We start from the raw sequence: 26082 nt of genomic DNA on the forward strand, positions 1-26082 counted from the left end.
CGCGGCACGCGGTGCCGCGCTTCGAGGTTCGAGCGAGTCAGTCAGTAAGTTGACATTATCAACGTGCCGCGTGTGTCGCGTCCGGTCCCGATGACCGCAGTCGCCTCGAGTTTAACGACGTTATAAATACGTACTCGACGATACCCGTAAGAAGTGAAACGAGTGCCGTCGCATCGCGTCGTGTGGTGTTCATGTTGTGATTTGTCAGTGATTGGTGTGAAGTTGCCGGTTACCCGCATCGCTGATTCTTGATCAACGTAATCGACAGACTCACGGCATGTATTCGACGCAGGGGTGACGGTTATCATTCGTGCCGCGATGCCAACTTGCAGTGCGCTTTGCCTTCCGTAAAAATACGAGATCTGGATTCATCGAAGCTGCTGAGAAATCAAGAGAGAATCTTTGAACTAGCTGCTGTTCAACGGTCTCGCTTACAGAGGAAGAGCTCCGCATCATCAATTCTGGACTATAAATACACACGCCACCGTCACCGTCGTCATCGGTGAGTCGTTTGTGTATACGTATTGTAATAAACGTTTGATTCTCTCGAGTCTACGCGTCGCGATCCCAAAACAATACTTTCGGTGTTCAAAATCGTTCGAATACCGAATACCGGCTCCCGATGTTCTTATGTTTCGCTCAAACGTCGCAATCTTCACGAGGATCGAAAATTTATACCCAGCGAGCGAAGGACAACGCGTTCGCGAATCGTGCTTCTCACTCACGTGCGAAACTTTGCGATCACCTGCAGCTCTCGCAAGAAGTTTACTGACTCCGTCCTCGACGCAGGTTTCGATCGAGTCTAACCGGATTCCTCCAGAGTTCTTGTTTCTCGATCGATTTCGTGTGCGTGTATTTACCCGTACACGCGTGACTCTGGGTCATTCGCTCCGGCACGCGTTTAGCGTATGATTTATCGTGTCTGGAAAGATTCGAATAATCCCTAATTCAAAGTGCTGCAAACGCTTAGCGAATGTACAAATCGAACGAGTCTGAAGTGAGTAGCGTTATCTTAACAAAACATTGGTGAAATAAATCACTATTTTCTTATTTTTACAATGATTTTTAAAGAACTGTTATTACAACATATGAGAGTATGTTTTGTTTCATTACCGTTTACCGAATTTCAAACCATTCGAAAATCGCGATGTAACGGTTTTTCCTCGGCATAAATCGTTACGGTAACGTGTTACTAATTTCAACACGGTCAAAACGTTGGAAGGTCAGAGGCGATCCTCGTTTTTTTAATAATACGTCTTTATCTCCGACCATTCGGTGTTGAATATGTAAACACAATTCAAGCCCGCATGGCATCTCACTCGATTATAGCCCATGCACCATGAATAATATTGAATTTTATACGCCTCATCTGTTTTTGTACCGACGTGAAGTTGGCGCGTTGTTTGCCTCGCCGATTATTTTTTCCAATCCAACCGCCTCCTAGCTATTGTGTATACTTGTATGCTCTTCGTGATCGCAACACGACCTGCATCAGCACGTGGAGCCGGTTTGAATTTCATCGTATCTCTCTTCTTCCTTTTTTCATTTGTTACCGCGTTTTTTATGGTCGCCGCCGGACAATCGGTGAATGCGTTTTTTTGCTTCTCTACTTTTTTTTTTTTTTTTTTCCTTTCACACACTTCATTTACAGATAAGAAACAACGCGATACCAGTTCACTTGCGTATGTATATAATGTATAATTGATGCCGAAACGTTGCTCTCGATTTCTTCTCCTTCTCGCTTGTAGTAATATAACGGTGACGACTTATTCGGCTGTGACGACGATGGCATCAATTTAAATCATTTCACTCGCCATGTGGACGACGGTATCAAGTTTTTTTCTTTTCTTTTTATATCGGTCAAAGTTATTTTCAGTCCCTGGATGTTAAAAATCCGTTGCCAGATATATCTCTCTCTGACAACGAGTCCAACTGTTTGTAATATAATCACGAAACACTCGTTCATTTTCACGAATGCAAAACAGCAAAGGGGAAGTAAATTTTGTCTATAATATGCGATATTTCAAGGGGCGGGACAGCAAATAACTTTCAATTATTCAAGCAAGTTCAAAATCATGTAATCAACCGTTTGTAAATGTTATGCTATCGATATCGCTTGTCTGTCGTTTTTTTTTTTTTTTTTTTCTTCCTCCCCTCATCACTTTACAACGAAGTTATTGCCGCTGTTGCTGTGGTTTTTACGATAACGCGAATGGCATACCTTATTCCTTTTCTCCGTTTCCTTATCTTGTTGCGATATTTTATTGCAATATGCTTGAATGGATATAACAATGTCTACAATACATACGTATATAATATACTCTTATGCATGTCAACGAAACACAATGAAATTCAAATATATATGTACACATGTACACACACGCGCACAATAAATTCGATTCTCGGAATGATGCGTGTATAAACCGCCATTGAATCATGCTTCAGCAACTATATCATAATAATAACAATAACAATAACAATGACACTTGGATTCAACACGACAACGAACACAACGGACAAATAAGTAATTCTCGTATGTTTAAAGAGCGAAGTCGACCAGGCATTTTGGCGGGACGTATATATGTATTAACAACAATAATAGTAACGATGATGATAACGATCATAATGTAGAATGAAGTCCTCCGAGTGGTTGGGGATCGTTTCAATGGCCGGTATCGATCCGTTCTGTGGAATTGATAAAAAATTGTCTATAATCATCGTTTGATGTCAGGTGCGCGGTGCGCGTATTATTTATGTGGAATTTGTCGAGTCAACAGATACGTTGGGTATTTTTTATTCCTTCTCGTATTACAGTATATTGTGTATCGCGTAGTGTGTGTGTGTGTGTGTGCGCAATGAGATCGTTCGGAGAGTGAGAATGAGAGAAAAAAAAAAAAAATAACAACAACGCCGACACAACACCTGATTACAGATGATGTAGAAAATCGTTTATCAAGAGAGTTTAAAATTCACAGCGTAAACAGCATTGAACAGTCGAGTAGAGCAGAGAATAACAAACGAGAATACATTCGGAGAGTCTCTTGTGGAAGAAGCTCAAAGTTGTGGGAATAATAAGTATCAGATATCGCGGCGATGTAGATGAAAAAGAAGAAAAAGGATGATATTACAGACTTCCCGACGGTGCCTGAGGCGGGGTAATCGATTCGATCCCCGCACCTAAATCGATCCTTTATCTATTCGCCAGCTCTTTGAAGTACGAACGATAAATTCATTCGCGCACCCTGTATCGATATGACGTATAGTTATATCCAATCCGCTAATGGAGAATCTATCGAAACTCTCAACACCGTTTGAAATTTATGGAATAATGCATGGATGCATAGAGAGAAATGTTTACCAAGTGTGTAATAAACAAACGTGGATGAATATTCGTCAGACGATTATATCGCTACCGTCTTATTTCCCGTATTTAATTAACGAGTCGTGTTAACGCTATTTTAAAATCAATCCTCGGTTATCTTTGATTAACTTTGTAATAATCGACCAATTTACGCGCGCGCGCCTACGGAAAGTCGTTTTTTTGTTCCCGGTGTAGAAAATGGGGCACGAGAAGAAGGGATGGAGATGTATCGTAGATATGGGGCATTCCGAGACAAATTAGCAGATTCTGATTTCTTTAAAACGGTTCTCTTTTCAAATTTCTCGGTATAAATTGACCGCGGAATCGTGTTATTTTCATGATTCCGTGATCTGTTTTCGTATGAAAATCGCACTAAAAAATGATTAAAATTCAAGAGGGTGAGGTACTAAATGGGATGCTAATTTGACGTAGAATGCCCCATGTATATATACACACACACACACACACATAAAATTGCTCTGTAAGACGGGGTGTATTAAATCATTCGACGTTAAAAGTTTTTCAAGCCTTGTTTAAATTGCTACTCACTCGCCATAATCCCCCCTCCAAACCTGTTTAATTTAAAAAAACAATAAACACAGCAAAGCAGAAACGGATTTAAAATTTTCATTTAATTAGGCTTACGAAAGATTCTTAATATCAGTTCGGTATAAATTATTTATAATAAGTATATTTGAATATACATACGGAGATTGATTCGTGATGTGAATAACAATAATAATAATAACGGATGGTTTTTGTCAAATATACGATTCCTTCCATTTTTTTTTTTTTCAATGTACACGTTACATCTCGATCATTGAAACACGATCCCAACGTAAACGAAGAATATCCTCATAAATCATGACATTTCATTTATTCTTCTTATTCCATGTGTGTCCATTGCTAATTATTATCAACGTATCGATTCGGTTATATCCACTTGCATTAATTTTGACATCGCAAACATATGTCCCAATCAATTTTGCAATATCGTCTAGCTTACGGTTTTTTCGGCACAAAAATCTGACGTCTCTCAAATGTAACGCTAAAAATATATCCGAGGTCCGAATATTGCGTTTGCCGTTGGTCAGCTTGATCATTCGTTTTAATTACAATTTGTGGTAAAAGAAAAAAAAAAAAGAAAAAGAAAAGAGAAACAATCGCTTTAAGTGCACGTAATTAGTTATCGCGTATTATTAGGTTTGCAAGAGAAGAACGGTGATTGTGCTAAGAGAGAGAGAGAGAGAGGTCTGATTTATATATATATATATATGTACGTATCTATGGGGCCTGACTTTCCTTAACGAGACTAATTTGCCCGGGTCAAACGCGAGATATCGGGTTAATTCTCTCTCTCTCTCTCTCTCTCTCTCTCTCTCTCTCTCTCTCTCTCTCTTCTAGTCGTCATAATTATTCTCCATTTACTTGGATAGATTTCAGGCATTATCGGTACTCACAAGTTGCAGCCATACACAGGCTTTGTAACTTTCTAATCCAGTTTTGTTTTTTTTTATTTTTTTCTTTTCTTTCAAATTTTTCCTCACGACTTGTCCTCCTCCACCACCTCTCTTGCGTATAATAATCTTCTTATCCCGTCATATTTTAATTTCTCATCATCTTCTTTCCTCTGACACCTTTTTTTTTTTTTACATTTCTACGAAATGTGCACGATGTAAAAAAAAAGTTTATCACGTTGACGATTTTTCAAATTTGTTTAACAATAATCACATAGAAGACGAATTGAACATCCCGTAAGTGATAAGAAAAAAAATTAGGTTTCAAGGGTTTTCGACGAATTATTTGAAGCTGATTCGGCGCGCGGTTCAGAAAAAATTCCTCGTCACCCTAAATAACGACATATATATATATATATATATATATATATATTATGATGGTTCTTAATAGGGTTGTTTTTGAATTTTTATTCACCCAGGGTCTTAAAGGGTTTGAAATTGATGAAAAGAAAATAGGCTGGAAAATTCGAGCTCTCTGTATAAAAGTGCTCACTAATATAGTCCGCTTTGTGACAGATGTGTCTTTGTACGGAAATAATATGCAAAAGATCTTTTTTTTTCTCTTTGAAATGTTACGAGCCGTTGACGAATATACAGAAAACTATTGTAAACACATATTTTTGTTGAGAATTGAATTTTCTACAACAAAAGCTCCGATGCGTAAAATTTGTAAATGAAACCGTTCGCGTGTTAATTAACGCTCAATATTCATTTTCCGGGGTATTTTTCTTTTCGTCAATTTCCAAGCTTTTCAAACGCTGGCTGCATAAAAATTCAAAAACAACCATTCTAATGTATATTATATATATATACACACACACACGCATACAAATGTGACGTTCGTGAGGAAAGCTGCATTCAGAGATAAACTGATATTTATATATATGTGTATATTATATATATATAACGTTACAATAGGATAGCTTTCCTGCACAATGGGAGAAAGACGTATTTTCCGCCTTTATATTACGCGCGCGTAACTTCCTTATTATTTATTTCTCTCCGTCTTCATCTTCCTGCGTTTACAGGCTGTTCGTTTCCCCGAAAACTTTCACTCCGCTCATTTTCTACGCATACATTTTACATTAATACGTGTACGTATTTACGTGTAACATTGTACGTAAATAATATTATTATACGTTGTACGTAATGTAGTACGTGTGTAATATGTGTATTCCCGGCTTTGAAATTAACACCGAGTCGCTGAAGGGCAGAAGTTGGGCGGGAGGGAGGGAGGACCGAGGTAACAAAAGGTACCTCGTACCTCACTGTGGGTCTACGGACTGAATTTTTCAAACGAGCACCGTTCCCTCACCCCCCCCCCCCATCCCCCTTTTTTCTTCTCTTCCTTCTCTTCCAGTTTCTCTCTGGCTGGTTGACTGTCGAGAAAGAGAAAGAAAGAGAGAGAAATGATGTGAAGGAAGGGAGGACGGAGAGGAGAGAAGAGGAGAGGAGAGGAACAGAGCGGCGTTCGCCTCATGTTTTATCATCCATTTTATTCGACTACCGAAACGGACGTCGCGACGTCGACGTTTTTCCCTGGAGGAATACGGAGGACTCGCTTTCTCCCCTCGTTTCAAGGAATTCTCTTTCTTCCTTCCTTCCTTCCTTCCTTCTTTTCTTACTTCCTTATTCTCCCTTGAACGCGGGGGGGGGCGTGACGTGATAAAAAAAAAAAAGAAAAGAGATGTCGTTCTTTATTCGAATTATATGATTAACGAATTTTTAATATCGGGACATTTTATTTAGTGTATAATGAATTAATTGTAAATCGTACGAGTCGGACGGTTTTTTTTTCACCACAATTGTGTTTAAACGTGTTTCTCATTAATCCTCCCGAATCTTTGTTGCGTCAATTTTGTTACACGTGTGTCGTGCGTGTGAAAAAAAAAAAAAAAAAAAATCGGAGAGCAATAATATCCTGTTCAATTTGCTGTTTTTTAATTTTAATTTTTTTTATTTTTGATCCCTCCTCACCGTTCAACCATTTCGTAATACGTATAAATAAATGCGAAGCGAACTTTAGGTATATATATTCACACGTTGAATCGGTTGTCGTGCAAAAAAAAAAAAAGATGGCGGAACAACATGCGATTACTGTGACGTTGTTATCAGTTTAATAACAAATGAAGTTTCGCGTTATCGAAGAAATAAGAATATAAAGATTTTGTGAGTCACAAGATTGTTTTTTTTTTGTTTACTTCTATCCTTACCACATTCGACCGGATCGATCGATTCACCAGTTGGACTATTTTATTTGTCATTGTTGTTGTTGTTGTTGTTTATTTTTATTTTTTTATTTTTTTACCCAACCTGTTTTCATCGACACCGCGGCACGATGTTTAAATAATTTTTGCGACGTGTTGAAAGACGAAACGTCTTTTCATCCTTCTTCGTAACAATATTATTGTCTTACGAAATTCGTTTTGCAAATTTAGTTTTCGTTTGATATATGCATTGGTATACGTTTACACACACACACACACACACACACACACTTAACTGCGAGTATAAAAAAGGGAGGAAAATTGACGATGAAAAATCCGAGAGCGGATGACAAGGTAAAGGGAAAGGAAAAAGGAAAGGAAAACGAGGAGGAGATTTCTCGAAAGTAATTGCTGGGACCCGTAAGAAGGCCCCGCCGCCACCCTCGTCATCCGGAACGCCTTCCTGCCTTCCTTTCTGCCCCTTTCCCCTAATTCATCCCTCTCACTTATCCCACGTGCCCGTCATTCGTAGGGCAGCAGAGCAGCCTTACCTCCGAAACCTGTAGCAGAGGGTATCTTTTTCAGTCTGGGTCCAAACGTAGCCTATTATATTTATTTATTTATTTATTTATTTATTTATTTATTAAATAAATTAATATTAAATACGGGCAGAGCCCAATTACACGGTCGACGGAGATCAACGACCAAAATTTTCACAGAGAGACCGAGCGAATGATTTTTAATGGAAATAGGTGCTCGCTCGAAGATTGTACAGACCGATTGTTACAATAATAAAAATAATAAAAATAAAAATACAAATAAAAATAAAAAATTATAAAAAAAACGATAAAATTGGTAAATCGTTTCATTCTCTTTCCTCTTGAATTTTAAACAACCCCTCCCACCCCCCTCTTCATATTATGTGCGCGTGTAAAGAAATAAACAAACGAATGAAAAGTTAAGAGTAAAGGGGCGAAGCGATTCGCCAATTTTATCGGTTTTTTTTTTTTTTTCTACACAAGTATATACATGAATATTTTCACACGAATCAGGTAAACAACACACGAGCATGTGTCGTAAATCGTTCCTTCGATTTTTGACACTGTTATTGAAAAGAAGAAAAAAAAGAAACATAATTCAAAAGAGAGCACTAATAATGCTTTTTTTTTTTTTACTTCAACATGTTTTTTTTTTTTTTTATTTTATCATTCTTCTCTATTATTCGCGAGAACAACGCAACGCTTATTATATTATTATTGTTGTTGTTGTTGTTGTTGTTGTTGTCAGGTATACCTACTCCCCGTTATAAGTATACACAACTACGTGCGTATAATATGTATGTATGTATGTATAATATATGCACGGTGTTCCTCACCTTCGTGTTTCGCTCTTCGGTTTGTATCGATTGAACCTGGCCGCTCTGTGCTCTGCCATGTCACTCGACTCCACTCCACGCTCCTCTTCTTTTCCTCCTTCTCCTCCTTCCTCCTTTTTTGCTTCGCGTATTTTCCCCTCTCTTCTTTATTCTTCCTCTTATCCGACTCCCTGTAAAAACCTACAAAACGTTCCCTCCTCTCCTGCCGGACGACCGATTCTACCTTTTTTTTTTTTTTTTTTTAACTCTCTTTGCAATACGTACGCGTGTATCTTGCTAGAGATGGAAACAAAAAATAAATAAACAAATGCAAAAAATTCCCATCATCGAGGATAAAATTTGAGGAGAATTACCAGCGGCAGGTGGAGGACAAAACTTATTGCGATTGGGAAATGAAAACGAAACGTAACGGAAACGAGGAATCGATATTCGAACGGCAAATCTATTTTCCCTCAATCATCTTGTATCAATATACTTATGTGTATATGTTTAAGCATATAATACGTTATACATAATGCTGTGTGCATCATATATATATATATATGTATATATGTGTGTGTATACGTATGTCAGGTATTACAGAATCTTACAATCCCAAATCGAATGAGAATCAAAAATATTTTCCAAGATTAATTTAAATTTTCCACCCCATTTGAGGTATTGGTTAAAAGGGAATTAAGCTCCGTTGCAGAAAGTGTGCGGAAGAAGGAAGAGGGAAAAAAAAAAAGAAAGAGAAAGTTGGACGCGAGAGAGAAGGAAAAACAAAGTTATCGAACAATTATTCGTCGCCAAGTTCTTTATTACATTCATCCGCGTTTCTTTAGTTGTCTTATTGTTTATAACTGAAAGTTGTTACTTAAAGCACATAATGTATTGTGTAGTATTGCGTGTGTCGTATACGTGCAATGAGAAGAGAGGAGAAGAGAATAGAATGGAATGGAAAAGGGGAGAGAAGGGAATAATGATTGTCGCCGACTCGGAAACTTTTCCCTCCTAATAATTATAAACAACTAACTGTTCTGGTTACGTGGATACGTATGGGCGTGATTTATTATACGTTGTAATAATATACCCAAGTGTACCTACGTACATACTTACGCATGATGAATGAATGGGGGGAGAAGTTGCTTTGGAAACAAGCCGCGTCTCTCCTTCACGGCCGCTTTCTCTTCATTTCGCGAATAAGGATCAGAGAGAGAGAGAGAGAGAGAAAATTGAAACAATGAAATACAGTTATATATGCACTTGTGTAATCGCGAAAAAATTTTGCGAGCAATTTTTCCTTCGTGTATTTTTGTACATTCGTCGTCACGAGTCAGGAATTATTTAATTATTGTTGATGAAAATCAAATGAATCCTGTGAAATTTCATGCGTTCAATGTAAGAAGTTTTTGTAACAGAAAACAATTACAAAAAAAAAGAAAATGAATAAAGTTTGTATAACCAGTCGAACTTCGCGATTGATTTGATCCATTTTATTGCGTCAATTTATTTTACAATTGTATTTTCCTACTTCTCGTGGTTCGTGTTACTCGGCTCTAAATAAGGATAAACGAACCTTACTCTCCTCAACGACTTTCGAGGGTGAGGATAATACCGGCCTAGTTTTCTCAATCGTATACCTACCTGGGTATAATACAGTATATACTGCTAAAATCAGTATTATCTTATAGCTACCAATACGTGTTGTGCCGTCTCTGTGTTTTACGTGTATATGAGGATGAGGTATACAAATACCGGGATAGTCTCTTGAAAGTTGAAAACGAATCGCGCACGCGCGAGTTTTATCGGCTCTTCGCGCAGGCTGGCCAACCCGAGTTTTCAGCCGTCAAACTCTTTCCGCCGGCGACGCGGTTCCTACGAATTTTCGAGGTTAGGATCTCGAACAATCGAGACGGCGACTCGGAAAGGTTCCGGAAGCATTTGTCGTCGGGGCGGAAAGTCGATTCTTCGAAGAACGGTCGGAACTCGACGCTTACGCTCTTTGAAAATTCAAACGCAGACATTTTGCGTAGGTTGGCCCGCCTGCGTCGCGGACAAGAATATCGCCGCGGGAACGTTTCGCCGACCAATGAGATTTGATCATTCGGCGCGTGCGCGGTTCATTTTCAAGTTTCGAGAGATTCTCCTGGTACGTATAGAAGAAAAGAGACGTGGCTATTAATTCGAACGTTTTCGGCGCTTCTTCCTCTCTCTCTCTCTCTCTCTCTTTCTCTCTCTCTCTTACATACACGTAGACGGTATGGATGTGTAAAAACAGTCTTTTCTTTCCCTCAACCCCTGATATACCCTTGTACATATACATGCTATGTATTTCCATTAAACCAGACTGATTATACTTTCTCACGCCACCGGTTAAAATAACCTGCATTCATCTATCGCATGTCTACATATACATATATAAGAGGAGGGGAAGACGTTATTGCACAGTTTTTATTTTTTAGATTTTTAAAACTTCTCACGTACAATAACAACAACAACAATAATAATAATAGTAATATGTGAATACAAAACTGACAAGTTGGATGTGAATTATTATTGCACCTTATTTACGTATGTATGTAAAATAAGGTTTATAGTGGGGAATTTGTTTTACCACAAGTAGCAAAAAATTTGGATGTTCTGTTATCGTTAAGAGATTATAGATATTTCGTCGTGTTTATAATAAGCTGGGAAATTATTTTCTCCGTTTACCTATAATGTTAAAAAAAAAAAAAGAATTATCATTCCCCCTCTACTGACTGTAGTACCGATACGAATATTGTTTTTTTTTTTTGCCGTAATATCGCATACCATATCAATCTTGTATCTTCATCGTGTATTTTGATCATCTATCAAATGTATGATATTATATCGACGGAGATTATTCATAGTCTTTCCAATGACGATTAAATCTTTATTTGCTTCTAACATTCGTTTATTTTTATTTTTCACACTGTATGTGGAGATAATAGGTTGTATATAGTGTACGGCGATGGATATTAAACTCAAAATAATTGATGCATCGATTAATCGAACACGACTCGATCAAATCGGTAAAAATAAATCGATTAATCGATTACGTTGTATTTATTTATTTATTTATTTATTTTGAAACCTTAAACACATAAATTGATTTATATCGTATTGCGTCGTTCGTGAGATTAAAAAAAGCAAAAACCAATCGTGAGGAAAATAATCGAGTCGATCGGATCAATCGAGTTTGAAAAATAATCGATTATTTTATGCTCATTCCTAGCGTTGGTAGGTATAAAACTTGGGTCGTAACACGTATACTTGGAAGTTTGATGTTGAACAACCATTCGTTGAGTTATTAACGAGGATCGTCAGTTGTAATTGGTACGATAATTAAGGGGGGCTGAAACGAACCATCGACGAACGAGGTTCTTGTTCAAACCAACCAACCCTTCGTAAACCCTCGTATATTTCGCAACGCGAAGGTGACGACCACCCCCTTTGCTCTGAACCAGTTATACCCAACCTACTACCTACCCATACTTACACTTGGGGAGAATGAATCCGAGACGGGTAATTTTTTACACTAGACAGTTACGTTGGCAACACTGAGAAACCTGCAGCGCCACGGTCGGGGGAGAAGAAGATCTTTTCTTAATTCTTCTTCTTCTCTTCATTATCACCTTAATGTAGGTACATATATGTACAGAAATCTTTTCAACCCTTCCAGTCAGAATTTGATCATTTTTAAACCCAAGATGGCGGAACCAATATGGCGATTGTAAAGTTGAAAAAACTGTAAAAATTCAATGATTCTGGACGAAACTTGTTATACGCCGGGGTTTTTCGGGTTATTCGAAGTAGCAAGATCACTCGAACTTGTAAATAAACTGTGACAAGGTTAGAATATGGAAATATTTGAGTTTGAACGCAGAGCATTTTACCGTGGCTGCAGTGGTTACAGATTGTGCGATACTATTCTTCTACATTTTTCTCTTTCCCAGTTTTAGTCCTGCAATTTATCGTTCAATGTATAAACGACATGTAATATTTTCTTCCGAATCTTACGCATGTACGACAATAATCGAAAACAAACAAACAAACAGCGATGATATAAATGAAAATTTCAGCAAGTTCGAACCGCCTTATTGGCTTGTTATCACATATTATAACGGTACAAGGTATCCTCGAGATACGGAGTAGTTTATAATTTATTTCGACGTAACGACGCGGAGTCCTCGTTAACTCCTCGCAATCAGCAACGTGTAATCGTATAACTCGGGATTAGCTCTGCAAATAAACCTCCAGTGCACGCGGCAGGGTGTTTAAATCCTTACTGCATGCAGACATTTACACGTATCGCGCCTCCGTGCTACACCTTAATCTCTCCAATTATTTGGTGAGCAATAATCGATCCGGGTATGACGATCGAGTTCCTTCGTCTTTGAAAATTTGGAAAAACGGAAACGATGGAAAGAGAGTAAACGTAAGTTGGTTGTTAAACTTTTGTACGTTTTGTGTGTGCGGTTTTTTTTTTCCTACTGTTTCGGTATTTTTCATTCGGTGAATCGTTGATCGTTTCGTTTCATTTTGTACGTTGCGTTTTGTTTCATCAACCGATATCCACGGATTCGGAATAACAACAACAACAATAATGATAATAATTTAGAAAAATTGAAAATCTCTTGAAACTTGAAAATGAACCGCGCACGCGCGAGTTTTATCATCTCTTCGCGCAGGCTGGCCAACCCGAGTTTTCAGCCGTCAAACTCTTTCCGCCGGCGACGTGGTTCCTACCAATTTTCGAGGTTAGGATCTCGAACAATCGAGACGGCGACTCGGAAAGGTTTCGGAAGCATTTGTCGTCGGGGCGGAAAGTCGATTCTTCGAAGAACGGTCGGAACTCGACGCTTACGCTCTTTGGAAATTCAAACGCAGACATTTTGCGTAGGTTGGCCCGCCTGCGTCGCGGACAAGAATATCGCCGCGGGAACGTTTCGCCGACCAATGAGATTTGATCATTCGGCGCACGCGCGGTTCATTTTCAAGTTTCAAGAGATTCTCCCGGTATACGTGCATTAAACATACGTACGATGCGCATGCCAGTGTGTACACGTTTAATCCTCTGCCGCAACGGACATGAAATAGCAATTTATGTTCGTACATACAAACAAGTCCACGGTGTGTGGGTGGATAGTATAATATAAACGCAACCCAGCAACGAGAGCGGTTTTCAAGTTAGCGACAGTCTGCAGAGGTGTACATGCATCTATGTGTATATGTACACACACATATATGTTATATACATACGTATATATATATGTCATCTCGCATGACGCGACGCAGTCAAAGCTTTGTGCGCCGTGTCCACGGCAAGAAACTTTGTGGAGGCTGCTGGGGGGTGAAACTGCATTTGCCGTCGGGGGGGGGGGACAAGAGTTGTACGGTACATTTATACGTGTATTAATATTATACGATATTTAAGAGACGTGTAAATTAAGGAACAGTTGGATAATATGAGAATGATGAAGTTGGTAACGTTTAGGATAAATTTGAGGAAAAATCGTTACTTCTCACAATCAGGAATGACGGAAATTGAGTAAAAACGCGATAGATAAAATATGCGAGTTGCAAATGATACTTTTGAAACGTCGAGACTTCTCGCAGAAAGTTATTCTAAAATTGCGCCGTTATGATTGCGTTTCGTACAGTTGATACACGTTTGCATGTATAATGTATAGAAAAATAATAAAAACATCAATAATAACAGTAGTAATGTAAACGATTTAATTGACAAGTTGTGAATGTGGCATATAAATGAGAAAAGAGATGTAACAAGAAGAAGAGGAGGAAATTTATTTTCAATTGTTGAGAAATTGTAATCAATGAAGATCAACGGGAAACGGATATCGTACTTATTGGCAAAAAAAAAAAAAAAAGAAAAGAAGAGGGCAAAGGAAAAAAAGAAAAAAACAAATTTACGTTCTAAGCTGCATATAATCGCAGCTAATGAATTTTCTTTTCATCCCCATTTTTATTTTCAGCTATATATATATATATATATAGCTATATATATATTTGTTATATGTAAACATATGCATGCATTACTTAAACGTCGAACGTGAGAATTGCAACGGAGAGAACAAGGCAATAAAACTTTCGCGGGTTTTGCAAATTACTGTCGTAAAGGGGAAATTGCGGAAGTGTAAATAAATATACAAGGAGGAACCCTTTTCCTCATCCTCCTCCAACTTTCCGCCTCCTTCTCTTCTTCAAGTCTTTCTTCTCACCTCGGCTCGACTCGAGCTGGAGCTCGCTGGGTACATAATTTATTTATTTTCCGCCCCATTTGCCAACCAAACTATATATTATAACGATGGGTTGTTAAATTTTCTCTCCCCCCCCCCCACCCCTCCCTCCCTCCCCTCTCCCCTTTTTTCTGCAGCAGTTCATTATTTCACGAATTTATTCTTCCATTTTTATTCTTCTTCTTCGTTAATCTTCTTTTTGTTCTCTCTTCTTTTATACAACAAGCGTTTTCGCTCGGGTTGCAGGCAGAAGCTGAAAAAAAAAAAAAAAAAAAACAAATAAATAAAAAATCCATTTCAGTCATATTATTATTATATTGTTATATAATTTTTGCGAGAACTGATGTGATTATCAAATTTCGTTCCTAATCGATATAACTATGTGTATATTAGGGTGTTTTTCTTTTTCTTTTTTTAAAATTATTTTTCTCCTCACGTACTCCTCGAAACGTTAGTTTTTAGCCCGAAACGAAGCCCCGTGAAACCGGAACACTCGCTAGGAAAATTCTAAAAGGTGCCTCGTCCGGTTTGAATTTTTACAACACTCTAACCGAAATATCTGTAAAAATCTACAAGTTTGGAAACTGTTCGTTCGGTTTCATTTTTGTAGATAATCAATTCTTTCGTGTCAAAAAAAGAGGGTCTCATTAAAGGTTTTATTCGATTTACTTGTGAATTAATTGCAAAAGAAAATAAAAGAAGAAAAAAAAAAAGAAACGCGTCACAATTTCCTCGATGATAAATTAAACCGACGGCGTTTCTAATTCAGTTTGTAGTTTACGCGGCAGATGTTAATTATTATTTCACGGGTATTGGGTATAAATAATTTAACAACTCCCCCGATGTACGTACTTGAATTTTACATTAGGTAATGTAAAGTATACATATAAAATAATAATGTTAATTAACTCTCCCTGCGGCTTTCATCTAATTCACAAAATTTAAGTAAATATCAAAATATTCTTCCTCATTAAGGCGCGCTGCTCTTTCCGCTTAACGTCCTTTCTTTCGTCCTTCCTTTTTAATCCTCGTCCTTCCGGCTTCGTCGAATCCTTTCTTATTCTTTTATCTTTCATCCCCCCTCAAGCTTCTCCCGTATTTTTCCTCGATAAACTCTTATCGTTCTTGTTTATATTCTTCCTTTTTTTTGTTTTTTTTTTTTACTCCTTTCGCCCTCTCCTCCATTCTCCCCTTCACCCGTTTTTCCCCACTTTTTTCGAATCAGGATAAGATGTATTTTCATTTGCGAAAATGCAAATAATTCAAAATTCACGAATAAATATTCCTGCAAGTTGTCTGTTAAAAATGTGAGAAAAGTATTAAAAAAAAAAAAAAAGAAAGAGGAAAACAAAAAATAAAATCGCTAGTTCATCGCAGCAGCGTGTTTCTAATTCGTTTGCGCGGATCGAAATGACGTTTCGCCTGCGTTGGAATTCCATCGGACCTTGTTCGAAACAAGGTTACGGAAAAGGTAAACGTTTCCCAAAACAGCCGGAGCCTCGCACAGAGCTGGGTGTGGTTATAGAAGCAGGCACTTCACCCTTGCGATACCCTGTGTGGTGTATATCCCTCTCGACTCGCATCGAGGACACTTCCCTCGAGTTGTTGAACCGCCAGAAAGAACCCGCATTCTCTTGTCTCGAAGAGCTTTTCTTTTTTACCAACGGCGCCGTTCCTCAAGTTGATCAAATTATTCGTCAATTGGCGGGTGATTATGGAAAATTGAAATTTTCATAAGGCGTTGTTTGATTACGGTGTTAAAGTATAAAATCCCCCCCCCCCCCCCCCCCCCCCCCCATTTCATTTTATAATTTGTTATTTTTATTGTATTATAATAGGTGTAACTACTTGTAGTCAAACTTTTTCTATTCTTCAAGTATTTATTTATTTATTTTGGTTGTATACTCGGAGGAATGCGAGAAGAAAATTCGAAAATTCTGTCTTTTATAATAGCGAATTAATTTCTTTTCTTCTTCTTCTTCTTCTTCTTCTTCTTTTTTTGATAAAACTTATTCAAACAAGTTTAAAGATATTTATTCCTCAAAAATTTTACGCGTAGACTCCTTGGCGCAGAAGAGAAGTGAAGAAATTATTTGGTGCGCGTGAAATTTTTTTTTACACGAATTTCTGGCTATTATATTCGTATAATGAAGGGATGATGAAAAATACTTTTCATTAACGTACCTATATAGGTATGTATTATATATTCTACTTGGCGAGTTGGATTTTCCAGTTCGTTCATATACGTGCTTTATACAGCATACATATAATTCCAAATCCAGGATTAAAAGGAATTTTTTGCTCTACGGGAGTAGAATTTTCTTCTTTTAGGTTTTTTTTCTTTCTTTCTTTCTTTCTTTTTTTTTTTTTTCTTTTACACACGTATGCCTGAGGATTTTATATTTTTCTTTCTTTTCAATTCTTATATTTCACATTCCTTACACATATATGTAATACATTATAAACTGTGCGTGTAATCCAGTCCTCGTATTTTTTTTTCTTTCCTTTTTTCCTCACTGAAATCGAGTCCGGAAGAGTTTCACTTTTTTTTTATTCATTTTTTGATCTCATATTTACCTTCCTTTTTTCTCCGCGATCCTTCACCAAAGCTCGAGAGTTTTCCTTTGAATCGAATTATAAAAATTCCATCGGCAAGAATCAGGAATACAATTTATTTATTTATTTATTTATTTATTTTTTTTTCACGATTCTTACAAATCATTTTCGAATTTGTTCAACCGATATACGTATCGGTCTCGTATCGTTTTGCGTAAAATTCGGTACACCCGTTATTGCCCTCGCTACCTTTTCGTCTGGAAAATACGCCGAGGTAGCTCGCGGCTGCTGTGTTATGCCGTCATGTCCATGCGGAAAAGCAACCCCCTGTGCAATATAACGAGGATCGAGGAGGGAAATAGCCTTCCGGCCTTTTCGAGGCTAACGAGGATTCAATAAACCCGTCGCTGCGGTCTCAGCGTTGCCGATTTCCCCTCGGCGCTACGAAATTTGTGCGGGGGGGGGGAAAGAAAATAAAGAAATATAAGTGACAAATTCAAAAACAATTGAACGGACGTCAATGAATAAAAGAATTGCCTAGTCTGCATGAATGAATACGTATCATAATAATGATGATGATAATAATCAATATAATGATGATGATGATGATAATAATAATAGTAAAACAGGCTAGGAGAGTTTTGGGTACAGAGTCAGTTACCGACACTTCGCTCAAAGGTTTGTGTCTTGGCTAATTGTAAGTAAACTGTCGGTAACGAAATCTGTATCCAGAATCTGTATAATAATAGTAATGACAATGACAATGATAATAATAATCGATGTAACGATATTAGAATAGGCTAGAAGAGTTTTGAGTACAGATTCAGTTACCGACACTTCACTCAAAGGTTTGTGTCTTGGCTAATTGTAAGTAAACTGTCGGTAACGAAATCTGTATCCAGAATCTGTATAATAATAGTAATGACAATGACAATGATAATAATAATCGATGTAACGATATCAGAATAGGCTAGAAGAGTTTTGAGTACAGATTCAGTTACCGACATTGCACTAAAATGTTTTCATCTTGGCTAATTGTGAGCGAACTGTCGGTAACGGAATCTGTATCCGGAACTCTACTTGTCTGTTCTACTAGTAATGATGATAATGAGAATAAGATTGGGATGCAAAGGGCATCTAAAAATTTTCCAAAACATTTTCATATCTTCCGGTGCTTTGGGGTGTGGAAAATGGAAATAAAAAAAAAAAAAAAAAAAAGAGAACATATGTCGAAGGGAATAAAAAATTTTACCCACCAAACCGCGGTGTTTGAATTCGGTATGCACGGAGTGGTAGAAAGAGTAATTGAAACGGCGTCTAATCTGCGAATCTCTGTCCGTCTGTCTGTACTTGTCGGTCGGAATGCCGGGAATCTAGATTGAAAACTGTAAATTGCACTAGCTGGCCTCGTTTTCGCCTGAAGGGTCTGCAGCGCCGTGAGAATAATACGTTGCGATAACTATCAAACAACCTGCTGCAACTTTTCTCCCTCTCTCTCTCTGTGTTTGTCAGTTTTCATTATTACACCCTTTGCAACTCGATTGCACGTATATTATCAAAAAAAAAAAAAAAAACAACAAAAAACAACGATGCGCGTTGATTTCCGTGTCTTCGATACGCGATGATCAAGTTTTTACCAATTTTCCTTCACTTAAACGATAATTTTATTATTATTGTTGTTATTATTATTATTGTTGTTATTATTATTATTATTTCTTTTCGCTGTTGCGCTTTCATCGAATCAAAAACATGGAATTTTTGAATCTCGAGGTAACGCAGTTTCTCTGCTTTTTTTTATATAATTGCAGAAATTTGCCGGGGTAGAGGAAACGGAAACGCAAACGGAAAGGAAGAGGATAGGAGAGGAAATTGTTATACGAGAAGGAGGATTTCATTCGTCAAGACGTGACGACATCGGTAATACGCTATGTGAGTAAATTTACAATTTTGCATTATACATACCTGCGATCTGTACGTATAATAAATGTCTCACGAAAACTAGCGTTAATCAGCTTTACAATTTTACGTATAGCTTTACGTAAACGTTACTTTTACTGCTTAAATGTCTGAAAAAAAGTGGTAATCAAGTTGAGAAGATAATTCGCTTTTTATAATAACAATGCCAAAAAGTTGTTGACGAGTTGTGTGAACAAAAATTTGTGTGACAAATCTCTGGTGGAATTCTTTTAATATCGTATGAAACGAATTCGTTGGTTTTTGCCGAATACCTGAAAATTTATTTCGAATTTTCGGTGATTTTTAATAACCGGTTTTCGAGAATTTAACAAATATTGAAAAATTGATCATAAGTCCTGAATTGTTGCGACAAGTTTTCTTGAACGGTCATACGTTACACTGAAAAAGTTTTAGACGCATCGAACGAATAGTTTCATAAATAGAGGGTTGGAAAATTTTGAAAAACGAAATTATTGAAAATCGCTGAAAAATCAATGAATTCATTTTATATGAAATAAAAAAAGTTTCACCGGAGATTTGTTGCACAAATTTTTGTTTAAACAATTTATCGACAACTTTTCGGCATTGTTATTATTCAAAACAAATTGTCTCGCGAACTTTTGGCTGGAAATACAAGTCCCTTAACATTTTAATACAGAGGTAAAAAACATGCGTGATTCGTAATAATTATATTTGGAAACTGATCGTAGCGACGGAGTCTAAAATTGATGTAATCGAAATATTTTGCCTCGGATATTCTTGGCCAGCGTTTAATTACAATATATATGTAACCCCGTTAATCGTTTATCTGCGAAAGAAGAAACGGTAAATTTTCGGCCCTGAAATTTTAACGATTGTAGGTAGCTTCGGTTCTTCAGATATGCATCGTTGCACGCCATCGTACAATCATTCCTTATTCTACGTAATATACGATACGATTATTCAGCGAGGCGCCGTCCTTCGGCTATGCGGTAGAAAATTAAGTGAAACGGAAGCAGAAAACTCGGAGAAGATAAATATCGACAATTTTTTACAAATTTTTATCGTTTTAGACATCGAGGTTATCGGATGTTAACGACGTTTTATAACTATCGGTAGCGATGATTTTGTTTCTTCTTTTTTTTTCATTGAAAATCACCCGCTTCGCTTGTTAATTATTATAACGAGCAGCGAGTGTGTTGTACGGTCGACAAATCAAATTCGAAATTCGAAACTAACTTGCCGACACCCGCTGGTTATATCATCGTCGATACGTAACCCAAAGTTAAACATTTCGGCGAATTTAAACAACGACGATCAATACTTGCAGAGACGAAACTGCATCGTAATTCCACGGTTTGCGTTCTCGCGATTTTCGCGCGCTCGTTGTTGTTGCATATTATTGCAGTTTTGTAACGTGAGAAAATGAAAAATAACAATACATGTGTGAGAAAAAACGACAATGATGAACAATGTGGTTTTTGTGCGCGAAGAAATTATTCGCCGTTTAATTTAATTTGCAAAGAATCGTGATATTTGCACGAATTCTGATTCTCCATTTGTCGTTACACCGATTTTATGTAACCGACGTAAAAGCTTGTATCTAAACATCTGAGGATTTCAAATTATATTACATAAATATTGAACAAAAATTTACGCACAACAACGAAAGTTTTTGCAAACTTGTTCAATCAGAAGCTTATTAAACAAAAATGACAACGGCACGCGTTTCAAATATCCTCGATAAACTTCTCTAAACCGTTGCGATTCTCTTGATCGCAAAAATCGACGTACATTCTTCCTTGTGCATTTCGCTAATGGCAAATCACATCGGATCGCAACGCGTTGCATCGAAGCGTCGCGGTGCGATCCAATTCTTTTGAAGAACGGAGCAATCTTAACGTCAAACGCGTATAAGCTGAGAGTCGGATCGACGCCGCTATGTACAACACCTATATCTACAATACATACATGTATATCTTTGTGTGCACATAAATATACATGTACAAGGTTCGGCGGGCGTTGAAATCGATCTGTTGAACTCGGCTTGACTCCCCCCACCCCCATCGTTCCTTCCCTTCCTCCTTTTTCTCGAGGATGCGAACGCCACCGTTTAATCAACCCTTTCACTGGGTGTCGACCAAGTGATTCCCTCATCATTTAATGCGTTTACATGCAACGATTTTTTTTTAATTTTATTTTAAACACAAAATCAGGGCCCGTGCTTCGCAAAGGCGAAATAAAACTAATTGATCGATTAATTAGTACTGAGTTTTAGCTTGTTTATGCAACTTTTATATATATATTATACACACACACACACACTAATGTATTATAGTACACAAAGATCATATCACATTTGGTTCAGTTTCGTGAAATTTTCTTTCCCAATCTTTGGTCGGTTCTCCTAATTTAATCTCTCTGAACGTTTTTTTTTTTATCTCTCTTTGTATTATCGTTTTACGATATTTTTCTCCTTGACAAGTATGCCGATATATTTGAACAATACATGTCATATCGTCTTGTATTAATTGAAAATACGAAATCTTATACGTTTATGTGAATTAATTCTGTTTTGTATATACCTAGTCGTACACGGTACATGATGGATTTCTTTTGTCATCGTAACGATAATCTCTATGCAAGGATATGATCTTGAGTAAGTTTAGAACGATCGAGGAGACAGTCAGGTGTCGGAAATCAAGGACGTGGGAACGCGGGTAATTATCTGCTGTCTGTTCTTTTCTATTTATTCAGTAGAGACTCACAGGTTCGGCTAAGGAAATTTGAAATCTAGATTGAAGTCGCGCCGCGTTTCAGAGTGTCGATCGGAAAGACGGATTTCTGTCTTACCGACGCTGAGGAGTCGCCGAGTATCGTTGCTTGGCCGTTGTGGCGCTTTCGGCCCGCGGCGGGCGGGAAAAGTGTTGAAACAATTGAATAGCAAACTTTTATACGGGAAGAACATTACACTTCACTTCGCTTTGAAAAGTGACGAAGAAATATCGAAGACGGGGGTATTGTTGCCAAGTTGATGTTCGCAGTGACGATAAAGGAACGCCGTAGACTCGCAACGATGCTTAACCTGATTATTCGGCTTCGTAATATACAGATTAGACGCGACTTGAATTACGAATGGGAGGAACTCGATCGTGAGATATGGGTACGTCGATTTCCACATTCCCATTTTTAACCTTCCTGCTGCCTCATTTTTCCAACGTTGAGAAACAAAACTCTGACCATTTCCATCAACGACGATTCTTAACCGTGTACATGGAAATTGACGAAAGTATTAATTTCAATTATTCTCGCTTTGATTAGCTGCATATCGGCATTACCGTTAGTTTTCTTCGAGTTCGGAGAATTCAATTGTTCGAACCTTATATTTCGAACCATTGTACCTCAGTTGTCTCGATTCAACGCCTTGTGTAATGATAAGCCGTGGGGGGGAAAATCGAATTGGAATATTCTCATTTCTCGCGATATTGTTTATATTTCGATTACTTGGAAAATGCGAAATTGTGAAAACACAGGAATAGAAGTTTGAAAAATCGGGAACAAATGGACTGCGTCAAGGAACGAAGGTAACAGTAATTACGGGAAGCGAGTTACCATACCGTTACCGTAGGTAACTTACCGACCGAATGTTGTATCCACGTTATTACCATCTCGTTCTGCCTTACCGTGAGAGCAATACGAGAACCAAAATTGCTACGTAAATGCCTGTTCGGCTCGTGTCTCCGTCTACAGTGATACTTTGCATTCGTTCGCATATTTCAGCGTCTTTCTCCCTCTCCCGCCGTGGTAATTAATTAATTACCTACTCAGGGCAATTTGAGAGAATTTTTGCCAGTTTAAAAATTTTTTTTTTAATTCTTATTACCGGATTTTGATCGTAACATAGTCATGGCTAGATTGTTAGGACGAGGTATCATTCAGTCGTTCGCATAGAAATCAGTGTACGGATTTGCGTGCGCGTTGATTTATTCCGAATACGTATATGCATAATGCATAACAGACGATCCTGATTACGAGATTAATTACAAGTGTAACAACAATATGAGACGACTTCCAAATCGCTTCTAGTCAATACCTTCTATTTACCCCCATGCAAAACGTCGATTACACACCGCTACGCGTGTGTTTTGCGTGTAACGAAATATCGTCATGCATAAAACATTTGAAATTTTTCCATCCGTTCTCCACCGCTCTCATTTCAACCGCAACTCCCCTCTTTCGTCATACTAGTGATCCTCATTTCTCACTTATCATCCCCTGGCTGATCAACGTCGCTGTAACTAATCTACAAACCCGTAACAATCGGATAAGCGCTAAAAATCATGAAAGGACATTGACATATTTTACATGACATACTCGATCCGCGAGTTGGATCAACGTAATTTCGAGACACTGGAAATGCGCACACGTTTCAACATCCATTGATGTACACGTGCGTGCGGGGAATTTCTTCAATGTTTGTACAAAGGAGCTAAAGAGAGACGGACGAAATAGACTAACGTCGATTTAAGCATGTATGGGTATGCAGAGCGAGAGAGTGGAGGTGCGTGATTTGAACAACTGATTCACCACGTATTCCCGGAGAATATATTTAGACCGATTTCTGGACCAATGCCAGATGAGAAGAAGGTGTACAGAGGCCCTGTAATCCGATATTATACACGCGGTGGGAGAGGAGGGCAGTCGTAAGGTTGGAATCGTCGGTATTGGACCGCCTTCTTTTCGCACAAAGAAATCCACCGTTCTCCTAATAATCAAGACTAGGGGCCGGATTAACGTGCGGTTACATTCTTATAATTGTTTTTTATCTTTTTTTTTTTAATTTAAAATCATTTTCTATACACAAAGTACGATGTCGGAGGCAGAAAATGCAGTTATTCATGTTTTTAGTTTTTCAAGTATTTCCATATTTTCTTATTTCATTGATAATCGTGACGATGTTTATTCGCTGAAATATCTGCCAGTTTTACAGAATAATCTCCTCCCCACCTCTCGCTTTTAAAATAATCGTTACTTACAGTATCTTGGAATTATCCGAAGATTCGGTAAATCGGAATGAATCAAAACTTGCAAGCTGATATTTTTTTAAAAACGTAACCATTGTACAAAAAACTGATATTCTGATATACCAAAAACGGGAAAAATTCTTTTGTCCGAGGTTTCGTAACGTCAACGTTACTGAACACTTGAACCTCGCCTGCAACAATCGTTGAGCAAACGTTCGTTTGTTACGAAAATTTTTTTTATCACCCCGAGTCACAATTTACGGTGCGATGAACGAACTTATTTTGTTACAGCCGAGATTTCAACTAGGTACAAAAGCCTGCCTGGTTTATATACCGTACAAGCATCTCAGTGGGGAAATAATCGTTTTCACCTTGGTATAAAAGTATATATGTGCATGTTCGCGCTGTGTATATCCTATAATATAGATCCTAAAGCTACTCCGCGCTGAGAGAGAACGAAACTAAGGATCGAGAGATCAGCTCCGCACAGCTGTGCTGTTAAAAAGCGCAAGGTCGATTATATAGGCATAGTTTTATAACTCCCTTGTCGATTTTCCTCTCTTCTTTCGTTGTAATTTTCATGTTTAATTTTTTTTTTTTTTTTTTTATAACATTGCAATAGCTACAAATTAACTACTTTCAGACTTTATCCTTTGTTCGTGCTTCTTTCCGAATTTCGTGATTCTGGGCTAACGAAAAAAATGTCACGAGTATGAAAATATTGCGGGACGAATGGACGTATCTTTTTGATCGCGTTGAGTTGAAAAGCTTGATTTTTTTACACCCCTGATACTTCTAAACGTTCCCGAGAAAAAGGCTCTTGACGGACGGACAACGATGTGATCCTTCGTAAGGGTTTCGTTTTTTGATTTTCAGGTTTTAATTTTACTGTATTTTTTTTTTCTTTCTCTTATTTTTCTTCCGCTTACCGCAGCAATTATTTCGTCAAATTTTATTCAGGTATTTAAGAATCCGCGTTGAATTTTGGAAATTGTACGGTTACAATTAACAGACTCAAGTTTTAATCTTGATTTATTTTGTCGCGATGATATTTACATATGATTAAATATATGTATATATATATTTATTTTTTTTTTACAAATAATTTCTAATTCCGGACGAGATTGAATTTAGTATTTATAACTAAAAAAAAAAAAAAAAAAATCGTTTCTTTCGTGTTACATTTATAGCTATTATGATAGATAGCCGTTGGGTTTACAGAAAAAGTATAAACAGAAAAACGATAATATCTGTATTTAAATTTTTGAATGATTTCCGTAGGAAATATGCACAAACATAGAAAAAATGGTGAAATTTAGCTCCTGATTATTATTTCTTCATCTCTCCATCCGCCTCTCCAGCTTTGCGGCTGGTTGTTTATTAACATTGGAGGCAACGTTATACGACAGCCGACGTGCATGCATTTATACTATAATAATGTATTATATTTATGCCTGTACTCAGAGCTCTGCTTATAAGCAGAAGCAGCAGCAGCAGCAGCAGCAGTGAAGTTTCAACGTTTCTCGATGTTATTTTTGTGAAATAAAAAAGCGGATGTATACGTACGATCTCGTGCATACGGCGGAAAAGCGACAAAAAATATACAAATCGTTAAAATACAGGGAAAAACGAGACGCGGTGGCGAAGAAAATACGACGAGGCAAAGAGTGCTTTTATCTAACCTTTAAAACTATTGAAACGTGATGTACAGACTCAACAGAATTATACTTATCGCGGTCAGCCGAAATCTTTACAAATCCATACACTTTGTATCAACACCGAATTGCGGTTTGACCGAAAGCCGAATCGTTATTTCTCGTTTTATCTCACGTGTGGAAATCTCA

General features: G+C 37.6%; 1 protein-coding gene across 13 annotated transcripts in view; it reads left to right on the plus strand.

The window, feature by feature from the left end:
* Positions 1–26082, plus strand: part of LOC107225027 (RNA binding protein fox-1 homolog 2) — a 126012-nt gene continuing 99930 nt past the window's right edge. For 3 of the 13 annotated variants that reach the window (XM_046742210.1, XM_046742208.1, XM_046742211.1), the window contains exons 1-2: positions 13–502; positions 19088–19208. The gene's annotated coding sequence lies outside the window, so the exon portion shown is untranslated. Of the gene's footprint in view, positions 503–19087; positions 19209–26082 lie in introns of all 13 variants that reach the window. The other 10 variants (XM_046742203.1, XM_046742205.1, XM_046742206.1 and 7 more) reach the window with 8 other exon arrangements.

Source organism: Neodiprion lecontei, chromosome 5 (assembly GCF_021901455.1).
Source record: "Neodiprion lecontei isolate iyNeoLeco1 chromosome 5, iyNeoLeco1.1, whole genome shotgun sequence".
NCBI classification, from domain to species: Eukaryota; Metazoa; Arthropoda; class Insecta; order Hymenoptera; family Diprionidae; genus Neodiprion; species Neodiprion lecontei.